Source organism: Lupinus angustifolius, chromosome LG02 (genome assembly GCF_001865875.1).
Source record: "Lupinus angustifolius cultivar Tanjil chromosome LG02, LupAngTanjil_v1.0, whole genome shotgun sequence".
Classification (NCBI taxonomy): domain Eukaryota; kingdom Viridiplantae; phylum Streptophyta; class Magnoliopsida; order Fabales; family Fabaceae; genus Lupinus; species Lupinus angustifolius.
In genome coordinates this window covers 4,103,828-4,117,125 of record NC_032010.1, presented here as the reverse complement: position 1 = coordinate 4,117,125, position 13,298 = coordinate 4,103,828, and positions in this window count along the sequence as shown.

Below are 13,298 nucleotides of genomic sequence, written 5' to 3'. Positions count from 1 at the left end.
ATTAGCACTATCATATGCATGCATGGCCGAAAGTCTTGACCCCGGGTGTTCTTTCATTTTTGACCTAGAGTTCCTCATTATCCTTTGTTCCCCTAGTCTCCCCTTTGCACCCCGACACCTCAGCCGGCGTGCGATCATGCTTTGACCCCTTAGTGTTCTCTTTTATCCTTTTTCACTCCGACCTCTAAGCAGTCGCATGATTGTGCATCAACCCCTCAGTGGTCTCTTTTTTCCTTTAGCACCCCGACCCCTTAGTGATCGCGTGATTGTGCTTCGACCCCACAGTAGTCTCTTTTGTCCTTTTGCACCCCAATCCGTCAGCGGTCGCGTGATTGTGCTTTGACTCATCAGTGGTATCTTTATCCCTTTTCACCTCGACCCCTCAGTGGTCGTGTGATCTTGCTTTGACCCCTCAGTGGTCTCTTTTTTCCTTTAGCACCCCGACCCCTTAGTGATCGCGTGATTGTGCTTCGACCCCTCAGTAGTCTCTTTTGCCCTTTTTCACCCTGATCCCTCAGTGGTCGCGTGATTGTGCTTTGACTCCTAAGTGGTATCTTTATCCTTTTGCACCTCGACCCTTCAGTGGTCGTGTGATCTTGCTTTGACCCCTCAGTGGTCTCTTTTATCTTTTTGCACCGCGACCCCTCAGCTGTCGCGTTATTGTGCTTCGACCCCTCAGTGGTCTCTTTTGTCCTTTTGCACCCTACCCTCAACGGTCAGGTGGTCGTGCTTTGACCCCTCAATGGTCTCTTTTATCCTTTTGCACTCTGACCCCTCAGCAGTCGTGTGATCGTGCTTTGACCCCTTACTGATCTTTTTTATCCTTTTGCACCCTGACCCCTCAGCGGTCGTGTGATTATGCTTCGACCCCTCAGTAGTCTCTTTTATCCTTTTGCACTCTGACCCTTCAGCGGTCGCGTGATGGTGCTTTAACCCCTTGGTGGTCTCTTTTATCCTTTTGCACCCCGACCCCACAACGGTCGTGTGATTATGCTTTGATCCCTCAGTGGTCTCTTTTATCCATTTGCACTCTGACCCCTCAGCGGTCGCGTGATTGTGCTTTAACCCCTCAGTGGTCTCTTTATCCTTTTGCACCCCGATCCCTCAGCGGTCGCGTGATTGTGCTTTGACCCCTCAATGGTCTCTTTTATCCTTTTGCACCCTGACCCCTTACCAGTCGTGTGATTGTGCTTTGACCCCTTAGTGGTCTCTTTTATCCTTTTGCACCCTGACCCCTCAGCGGTCGCGTGATTATGCTTTAACCCCTCAGTGGTCTCTTTTATCCTTTTGCACCCTGACCCCTCAACGGTCACGTGATCGTGCTTTGACCCCTCAGTGGTCTTTTTTATCCTTTTGCACCCGGACCCGTTAGCGGTCACATGATGGTGCTTCGACCCCTCAATGGTCTCTTTTGTCCTTTTGCACCCCGACCCCTCAACGGTCACATGATTGTGCTTCGACCCTTTAGTGTTCTATTTTGTCCTTTTGCACCCCGACCCCTCAACGGTCGTGTGATTGTGCTTTGACCCCTCACTGGTATCTTTTATCCTTTTGCACCCAGACCCCTCAAAGATCGCGTGATTGTGCATTGACCCCTCAGTGGTCTCTTTTGGTCAACCTTTGGACTCATGAGTTCTTTACCCACTAACCTCGAGCCCATGCTATGTGCTTGAGCTTCAGGCTTTTTCTTTAATGTATTATTCCCTAGTCAAAATTTGGTCTTTTTTATCTTTACTTCCTTCTCACCATGATAAATTCAAGCAACATCCATCGCTCCTGTTATCTTATGGAAAGCATGTAAAATATTTCAAAACAAAAGAGGGTGAAATCTGAATTTCAAATATTTGTGGTAATTGGACTTTCTCCCCAGCCCAACTAGAATAGGGTACCATAACCCTAATCCCAACTCCCCTTTATAAGCCTAACATAGCAACTACCATAATGCTGATTTGGAAAAAAAAAGGAGGTAAAAGAAAACCTTGTTCAAAAAGATAGAAAAGGAGAAGAGAGGAGAAAGGGGAACACTAACAAGCAAAGGGGTTCCTACCCAATCTTCACCATCTTCAAGCACTCTTTTAGGTCCATTCACTCATCTTTTTTATCTTCTTCTTCGTTATAATGTATTAGTTTTTCCATTGTATGTGTTTCTTTTTTTTGGTGTTATTTTTTTTGCTGGCCGTTTTTAAAAGCGGGGGTTGCTGCATAGTGCCGGCTCAACCATAAGCCACCATCGCAGCCCCACCGTGGTAGTGGGGAGGATCGGACAGCAGCCATGGAGGGTGGTCTATCCCCAGCCGCGCCCAAAGGGGTTGGACCACCCCCATGGTAACCCTTTACCCTAAACCCCCAATTCAATTTAACCCTAATCCCAAATTGATTTAATTTCAACATAATCCCAATTTAATTTCAAAATCTAATCACCAAATAAATTTCACCTTAAACCCCCAAATAAATTTCACCTTAAGTTCTCAAATTAATTTCAAAATCCTAGCCCCAAAATCCCCAAATTTCCCTTATTTATGTTTATTAAGTTACTGTTTTCGTTTTTTTCATTATTTATTTATTATTTTTTATTCATTTTTCTATTAATTTATTATATATGTTTTTTATTATATTTGTTTTATTATTATTATTCTCTTTTATAAATCAATAATGTGTTAAATATATGGAAACACAACATAATTTTTTTTAAATCAATGGGAGGAAGTGCATTATGGGACTTGTGCCCTATCGCGTTACCTTAAATTGACATTTTCAAAATTAAATCAATAAGGGTAGTGCACTATGGGACTTGTGCCTTGTCGCGTTACCTTAAACTGACGTTTTCATAATTAAATCAATGAGAGGTATTGCACTATGAGACTTGTGCCCCGTCACGTTACCTTGAATTGACATTTTCATAATCAAATCGATGAGAGGTAGTGCATTATGAGACTCGTGTCCTGTAGCGTTATCTCGATTTGACATTTTCAAAACAACTTAATTAAGTCATGAAGGGGATAGTGCATTATGGGATTCATGCTTTGTCGCGTTATCTTATCATATTTCAAAATAAATAAATAAAACAATATCGATTAAACAAATATTTTTTAAAGAACTACGTAGCCTTGATTTTTCTATTGCAACTAGGGATATGTAGGAGCAGGTATTTCCCTGTCAGGCGCAAAAAATATATAAATATTTTTGGGTATTTGTTTTTGTGTAATAATGTGAAGATAAAATTAATATTTTAAACGAATATCCACACTATTAATCTAGGTACCGTTTGTATAACAAGCGGTATGAGGTGCCTAATACATTTCTCATTCGTAACTGATTCCCAAATTCAATTTCTATTTTTGAGTAAATCAATCATATTTTCAAAAATTGGTTTGTTCATGTTTTCCCTCTAAAAAAATATCGATGGCGACTCCATTGCATTTATTTGCATATATCTCATCGCACCCACGAAAGTGGGGTAGCGACATTACGGGTGGTCACTATGTTGTAGGTAAGCCCCAGACAGCGTCAATGTTCTTTTGTGTTAATCGGATATGGTCGAAATTGGATGCCCGGTTGAGTAATAGAAGTCAGAAATCTTGGTCAGAATTGGATGCCCTATTGAGTAATATAAGTGAAAAACCTTGGTCGGAATGTTGTCTGGACTCGTCAGGAGAGGTACCTGAAAAAGTTATCTGACGATCAAGTTAATATGTGATTTATGAGAGAGAGTGATAGTAAATAAGAGAGAAGTGAGAGCATGAAGCAATGAATGCAAGCAATAAATGAGAGAATGTGATATTATTAATACTTCTTGTGTGGAAGCCTCCTATTTATAGGGTTTGGAATGGTTGACATGAAATTTGGCCATTGATTGGTTATAATTTAGTAGGTATGGTAGGATTATGGTAAGGGTATGTTAGGTTGTCCTTAACCATCCTGCAGGTCTGCTACTGTCGATCTCGGGGGCAGGTAGATTAATGGCAAGCCAGAGGCACATTAATGGTGAGCTAGAGGTGCATTAATGGTGAGCTAGATGTGCATTAATGGTGAGTCAGAGGCATTAATTGCACCTGTAGTAATATCGGCCTGGCCTTGGCGGGTGAATGAAGAATGCTTAATATAATTCCATACTCGATATGAATATGGAACAGTCCCGATTTAACCTGGGTGGAACAGTTGCCCTCAATCTATCAGGACGGCCAAAAGTGGGGCGATTTCGTAGACTCGGAGTGTTCCGGCTTAGGACATTTGGGTTGCTGATCCTTGTCCACTCCTAATTAGGGTTTACAATACGAGTAGCTTCTATGTGCAGGGGTAGGTCATGATGGCTATCTCTCTTTGCTCGACACATGGAAAGTTGGCAACGTTCCGTTTGGAGGCCTCGAATGTTCAATCGACACGTCAGTTTGTTTCAGATCCCCTACTTTGGTTCTCGGGTCATCGTTGGATTGCTCTCGAGTGATTTTGAACAGGTGGATGTGTCTTCGGGTTGGGCCTCGTGGAAGAGCTGGGTCCAAACTTTTTCCTATAAATAGGGGGTCTTTCCCTTCATCCTTCATTACATTGCTTCTTAGTTAATTCCCCTTGCCAAGCTTGCAATGCTTCTTGAATCCGGACAAGCAAACTTTTTTCTTCCAGAACCTTCAACTTTCAATACTCGGCAATTTCCCTTCTTTTCTCTTTAATTATTTCCACGCTCATTATGACCGATGAGGGGTCTAGTTCCAATGAGGTGGGGGTCTTGTTCAGGCCCCTACCCATCTTTAATGCGTTAATCATCTGTCACCGTAGGCGAGCTCGACTTGCCTCTGCCCTGGGTAGTAGCCGGTCTACATGGAGGTGACCATGACAACTCTCATTGTCGGCCTTATTGTGCGATCTAAAGAAGAAAAGGTCTGGGAATAAGGTTGTTATGGTGGAACGGGCACCTTTTTACAAAAAGTGGCGTCTGGTCCAGGATGGTATGTCCAGCTCAGAATATAACGCTTCTTTTGGTAACAATTTTCTCATGGGAGGACCGTGAAGTCTTTGGTACTCCCTCCTTCTTTGTCCCGGATAATCGTCTAGTTGTGGACATGCTAACCCGCCCGACAAGTGACATCCTATGGTATGGTCCAACCGACCAAGAACGGGTTTGTCAATGTAAACACCCAATTTTGATCGGGGGTAATTTAATTGATAGGTGAAAAATGTTTTTTGAAGTAAAAACAGGCAGGAAAATAATTTGAAAATGAATTGGGCCCCTTTGGCTCAACCAGATTAGGGTTTCCAACCCTAATATCACTCCCTATAAAGCCCATACTTAGCAAGTCGGGGGGCAGCAAAAATCATTTTAAAAAAAGTAGAGAAAGTGACTGAACCTAATCCTTTTTTTAGAAACACTCTCACACTCACTTATCCATATCTATAGAAGAGGCAACCCTAGAGAACAAAGAGGACAAAACTACTATGTATCTTGAATTGTTGAAGGGTTATTGAGGATTTGTTGCGTGATGATTTTCTTCTTGTGGTAACTTATGGTATCATAAGGGTAACTTCAACATTCAAATACGAATAGGTACATGCATTTTTGTAGCACAAGTCAATTGGGTTTTAAAGTATGGTGTCATTACATCCTTCGCTTCTTAAAAATGCACGACTATGATTATGTGCTCTGTTATGTGTATTATCCCTTTTATTATGCTACAATGCTTAGTTTTTTCTCTCACTTTATTAACTTTGATTATTGAAACAAATCTCCCAATTATGTGAAAAAAAAGGTTACGTAAAGACATTTGTAACATACAAGAAAATATATATATAGAATATGTGCGTTGAAATATCATGTTATATGTGCTTGTCAATTCATCTGCATTATTTTTGTTTTGAAGAACATTATGCAAAAAAACACTTTTTGTTTTCATCTCATTATGTGCGTTGAAATATCATGTTATATGTGCTTGTCAATTCATCTGCATTATTTTTGTTTTCAATTCATGTTATATGGCCTTGTCTTAAAAAAAACATTATGCATAGCAGTTGTTTAATTTTTGTGTTGTTGCTTAAAACTAAATAGTAATTAGAGAATATATATGATAAAATTAAACAATTGATATTGAATGCTATCACACTTAGAATACATCTTCATGTTATATTAGTACATACCTTTCGTTATACATATTACTAGGAATTGGCGAAATAAATTGATGCACAAAGACCTAATATTCTTATAAACAATAAATGATTTAATAAAAAACAATCTAAAGTAGTACACTATAGGATTAGTTCATTGTCATGTTACTTTATATTGTATTAAACCAATGAGAGATAGTGCACTATGAGACTTGTGCCATGTCGCGCTACCTTAAATTGACATTTTAAAAAATAAGTTAATTAAATCAATGAGAGGTAGTGCACTATAGGACTTGTGCCCTGTCGCGTTAACTTAAATTGACATTTTAAAAAATAAGTTAATTAAATCAATGAGAGGTAGTGCACTATGGGACTTGTGCCATGTCGTTTTACCTTAAATTAACATTTTTAAAATTAAATCAGTGAGAGATAGTGCACTATGAGACTTATACCCTGTCGCATTACCTTAAATTGACATTTTCAAAAAATAATTTAATTAAATCAATGAGAGGTAGTGCACTATAGGACTTGTGTCATGTCACGTTACCTTAAATTAACATCTTCAAAATTAAGCTAATTAAATCAATGAGAGGTAGTGCATTATGAGACATGTGCCCTGTCGCGTTACCTTAACTTGAAATTTTCAAAAATAAGTTAATTAAATCAATGAGAGGTAGTGCACTATGGGACTTGTGCCCTATCACATTACCTTAAATTGAAAATTTCAAAATTAAGCTAATTAAATTAATGAAAGGTAGTGCATTATGGGACTTGTACCCTGTCGCGTTGCCTTAAGTTGATACTTTCAAAAATAATTTAACTAAATCAAAGAGAGGTACTGCACTATGGGACTCGTGACCTGTCACATTATCTTATCCAATTATAAAAATGAAATAAAATACAAATATATCGACTAATAAACTATTTTCTGAAATAACTACATAACCTTGATTTCTCTATTGCAGATATAGATATATAGGAGCAGGTATTTCCCTGTCAGGCACAAAAAATTTAAAAAAAAATGTTTTTTCTTCTTTCTTTATTTTTTTAATAATGTGAGGGTAAAATTAATTTTTCAATAAATATCCATATAACTAATCTAGGTACCATTTTTTATAATGGGCGGTATGAGGTGCCTAATACCTTCCTCGTCCGTAACCGACTCTCGAACTCAATTTCTATTTTTGAGCAAATCAACCATATTTTCAAAAATTGGTTTTTTCATGTTTTCCTTCTAAAAAAACATCGATGGCGACTCCAACGCATTTATTTGCATTTCTTGTCGCACTCATGAAGGTGAGGTACCAACAACATGGTGACTCCACTGGGGATAACTGAGAGTCAAGCATGTTAAGATTAATTACGTGGATATTTGGTTCATTATTTTAATTTTATGCTTTCATTTTACTTTTGTTTTTTTTGTTATTTGTTTTAAACTATTCATTTGTAAATAACTATTGTATATAGAATTTGTGTTTTGCTGTCGTGTATAGGTTCTAGGGTTATTATTGGTTTTTATGCATTTGCGTTATCAAGGTTTGTACATTCCCTCACACACTTCACTATCATGCATGGTTACTTTCGGCCGTCTACCGTGCCTATTTACCTATTGTTAGGGATACATTGGCTTATCATCATTGAATCTTCATGCACATTTCAGTATTGCGCTGATGTATCACTCGAATTGTTACTTGGTATTATGGATATGGCCCCCATGGTGTCTCGTACATCTTCATGTCATATTTGTGATATTCAGGTCATCAGTTTCCACTAGTGACGGCAGTCCGGGGACCTAGATGAAGTCTAGTACCACCAAAATTCTACATATATGGACATTAGAACTTCACCCTAGGGTTTGGTCTTTTAGACCGAATAAACCTTGTAGGATCAAACACCTTTATGTAGGACACGGGAGTATGCAAATTTTTATTTGGTATTTTATTATTCGGCATAAAGTTGGGAAAACCTCTATCCCGCACTCATAAAATGACTCACCATCACCTAAGCCTGAGTGAATTAAGGCACCATTGCACTTTGGTATTCTTATGCCACGATGGAAGGCTTACAAAAAAATCATTTTATAACAAACATCTACATGCATATCATGCAATCATGCATTTGGTCAGAAATAAAAAAAAATCATGTTGTTATAGCATTCACATGCACTCAAAAAAAAATATATATATATATATACATATATATATATATACATATATATATATATATATGACATTCACATGCATATCATACACTAAAAAAAGATAAAAAGAAAAAGGAAAATGAGGAAATTTCATGTGACGTGTATGTTATTGCATCATTATCTGAAATACATTCATCAAGTCAAGCATGCATTGATTACACATATGTAAATAAAACTAACATCGTCATGTATTTCTTTTAGGATTTGTAACCAACGATGTCTTGTTCCGTACAGCCATCGGCGATAGATTCTCAGCCAAATGCTAGTAATGCTAATGTCAAGAAATGGGTGAAGGCAGATTTCAAGATTTCCAGACTGGGTAGCATCAGAGTTATCCATGAGAAGATTCCCTCCGAAATTCTGTATGATCTTTTGTTTGTTGATGTCTATGTTGCGACCCTCAATGCACTAACTCAATTTTGGAATTGTGACCTGGGGGTTTTCAAGATGCCTTGCCTAGACACAGTCCCAGTGATTGAGGAATACCAGCAGTTACTTCTAACCTGGAGGGGTCATGGGATCTATATTCCGGGGGGTGAAGCTCTAGTCAACGCGATGAGGAAGGTCATTGGGCTAACTCCCATTGATCGCATGGAAAGGGAAGATAATTAGGGTTGGTTGCAAAATGCTCTAGAGCGGTACCTACAGAAATTGATGGATCAAGGAAATTGGGCAGCCGTCAAACCTACGTTGGCTTTGCTTATTTATAGGTTGGTCATATTCCCATCGGTTCCTGATACGATCTAACTCGAGGCTATGGGGTTTTTTTATAAGGTACACAAGTGGAAGGTCAACTTCGTGCCTACAATCATGGGAGATACTTTCATAGCCCTCTTCAATTGTAAAAAAAAAAGGTTTCATAAGATTCGTTGTTGTGCTCACCTATTGTATGTATGGATGGCCATACATGTGCACACCGTTAAATATCAAGCCTTTACCAACCGCATCACAATGGATTTTAATAGCATTGCACTCGAAGAACAGACAGTGATTCAGTGGAAGACCACTCTTGAGCGTCTCACTCCAAATGAGTATAGGTGGATGTATTATTGGTGTCTGCAGAAAAGCATGATAATTCGGTGTTATTCATACAATAAAGTTCCTCTATTGGGCACAAATGGATGTTACTTCTACACACCAGAATTAGTATTGTGACCACTTGGACAGATGCATATCAGACTGAGTTACGAGCCTAGGGGTGAAGTCCGTCTATATGAACATGATGATGAGTTAATAAAGAAGGCTAAGGAAGCTTGAGACAATCTTGTCGTTAGAGATGATCAACAACGTGGAGTAGTGCGGGTCCACAGTGCACCTGAGTATGACAATTGGAGAGCAGCTAGAGTTGGGGAGGTAACCATCTTGCTACCTTTGCCAAGAGAGGAGAACCTATCCTCATGGGAGAAAGAGCTCTAAGGTATGATAGAAACCCTGCGGGAGCAGATGAACATTGTCGATGGCAAGAGGCAAGATGCTCATATCGAAATAATAAGGAAAAACCATGAGATTGTGAAGCTGAAAAGGGAGCTAAAAATAGAAAAGGAGGCATTTGTTCCAGCCACTCTAAAAAAGGGCAAAACTGAAGCATCCATTGAAATGTGTAAGCTGAAAGAGCAATTGGAAGCCCATAGGCGAATTATCGAAATGGACTCTCAAAAAAGGGTTGAGTTGAAGGAAGAGTTAAAGGGTTTCAAAAAGGCCATCCATCTCAGAGATGTGAGGATTGACGAGCTTAAAAGAGATCTCAGATCAATCTAGCAAGAAGCCATTATGGGACAAGACCAAGTCACCCATTTGACAGAACGAGTCTCACATTTGCAAGAAGTGCAGCAAAATATGGAGGAATATCGAGAGGCTCTAGCCAAGACTAAATGTAAAACGAAATGGTACAAGCGAATGGCATATGAGCTGTAGTCTTAATGCAACAATATGAGGCTCGAGCTCAAGTGGAAGGAAGAGGACAAACAAAAGAACTTGAGTCTTCCAGAAGAATCATAGAAGAAGTCGAGGGATGCAAAGAAATGTGGAAGCATATGTCCATATCCTTGTTGGGACATTGGGAGACCCTCAGCTAAGGTTGGCTCAAAGCATTCTTCAACGGCTATCATAACACAGCTCAAGGAGTTAGGAATTGGAGGGAACCTATAGGATGGATAAACCCTGAGGCGAAGGATGAGTCAACATTTATGGAAGAAGACCCAGAGGAAGAAGAATTAGAAGAAGAATTATAAGAAGAAAATATTATTGTAATAGATGATGATTAGGATGAACTTTTTTAAATTGTGTAAAGAGGGAGAGGAAGAGAAACATTGTAATTCGCCCTCTTCAAAAAAAAATAATTAGACTAAAAAAAGTGATGAATAAAGTCCATTTTTATTTCCTTCATCTTTAACATTCTATAGACTTCCTCGTCATTCAATTCTGTTAAAAAATGAAAAACTCAAAAATCTGGTTAAGAAGAATTCAAGGATCAAGATAGCATTACTAGCTTGAGGCTCAGAAAATGCAACCATATTATGGAACCTTCGAGCTCCTTCTATGGTTGTCATTAACTGCAATATGATCTAATGGGGTTATAACCTTAGAAAACGACTGCGAGATGGTTAACAAATGTTGTCCGGACAATGCACCGTTGGGTAAAAAAGGAATTAACCTTATATAAATCCTAATGAATGATTATTTAATGAACGTTTAAAAAATGCAGGTCTTTAGTTAGAAACCATTGCGCAACTTTGGAGGAACAACTCCAATCTGAGCAACTCATACAACATAAGGTTGCGTGCAAGGATGGATGTCGGAAGGAACGTCAGAGATGAGATTGATGAGGTTAAGGGAAAGATGGACGAATTGTTTTAAGCTCAAAACAGGATGGAAGACACGCTGCAAGACATCAAGAACTGTCTTACCCTTCTGGCTGCGAATCAAGAGGGATGAATGGCAGAGGCTAAAATGGGGATGATCCCTCGATTGGGAAGGGATACCGCCCCATAGGGAATGCCCAACAAGAGGCAGAAGGCTCCACTAGACCTCATTTCGAACAGCATCAGGCGCCCATTTTTGGTCAACAAACAAGAGCACCTCCGAAAGTGAATGGTAATCAAACTGGGGAAAAGGGTGGAGCTTATGAGGAGTGGATGGCAAAGATCGAGGAACAATTGAAGACCATCCATGGGACTGATACTCGTGGGTCCCTAAGAATTTAGGAGTTATGTCATTCCACAAATGTTGTGATCCATAAGGATTTCAGGGTACCCGATTTCTCCATATAGGATGGAAGTGACAACCCGCGGTTTCATCTAGTTGGTTACGCTACGAAGATGGCGATGTGGTCGAAGGAAGACAATTTCCTCATTTGTTTTTTCCATGAGAGTCTGACTGGTCCGACATTGGAATGGTATCTAGAGTTAGATCTGGGTCGCATCTCTAGGTGGACCGAACTTGTTGATTTGTTTATGGATCAATATAAGTTTAATGTGGAGTTGGCCCCAACTCGCGAGCAGCTAGGGGCAATGCAAAAGAAGAAGACGGAGTCATTCAGGGAATACGCGATAAGGTGAGAGGATTGTCAATCCAGGTTCAGCCCAGGATGCCCATGCCTAAGATGTGCTCGTACATTATGGAGACCTTAGGAGCCCCTTATGTTGGGATTATGGCAGGGGTTGCCTACAATTGACGAATGGACGCATGTGATAGAACATAAATGTTGGTCAAGGTTGGAAAATTGTCAATTGACGAAGGGGGTGACACTACCGCTAAAAAGAATTTGCCTGTAAAGAAGAAAGAGAATAAGGTAAACCAGATGCACCACCAACAATAGTGGAGGTCGTAGTATACCCCCTCCGAGACAAACCCTACCTACCAAGTGAACAACATCCCATAATCCTTCAACTACCCTTGCCCTACCTACACAGACCATACCAAACCTTACATCTCTAATCATATGAACCCCCTTTTTCGCCAAACAAACAACCAAAACCACAATGGACCTACAAACACACAAGCTCAACCAAATCGTCGCCAAAACACATTCTTCCCTAACCTGCCCTTTTTCCAAAGCTAACCATAACCAATGTCGATCTTTTCCAACAATTAGTAGATCATCACCTGATGTCACCCTACCTTGTTCGACCAATTGAATCCAACTTTCTGCCCTGATACAACGCAAACCAAACCTGCAACTATCACATGGATTTGGCGGGACACTCCATTGAGGACTGCAGGCAATTCAAAATGGCAGTAAGTGAGTGTGCAAAGTGTCAAGATAACACTATTAGCTTGCCTATGTTTTGATGAAGACAAAGGAATTAGTGAAAGCTTAAAGATAACTCAACAAATCAACATGCCAAGGACTCAATAGCTTCATGTCTAAACTAGAGTCTTAGATATGTGTCTTAGTTATTGAGTCTAGGTTAGGTAAACATAGATGCAAATCTCACAAGTTCTAGAAACTATCATATCATTTACATTAGACATACCATCTAGATTATTATATGTTCATGTATTAATCATACATGTTATTTGTGCATCTTAGACATAACATAAATGGTAAAAACATGTATAGTTGATAAGCATAACATATAGGTAGTTTACCATTTTATCTCTCAGCTGAAAATATGCCAGTTAATCAATTAAGCAAGGCGATAATCGATTAACGTGAAATCAGTTTTAATCAGTTTCAATAGAGAACTGAAAAACAGAATTCAGTTATTCTCAACAGTCCGTTAATCGATTAAAAGGGAACTTAATCGATTAACTGGGCGTTAAACAACTTTTCTATATAAACTGTGATTTTACATCATTGTTAGAATTGCTAAGTTGCATATTTTCATGCTCATTGTGTCATATAAGTAGAGAGTCTTCACCAAGACTTGGAGGTCTTGAGTTTCGAACATACTCTTGGCTGAGGCTAGATCATAGGAAAGGTTTCCTAGGCGATTAGTGTGGTCAAACCAAGGTAGGGGTTCTGGGAATTCAAGAAGGTAGCATCCAAGTTCATGTAATTGGA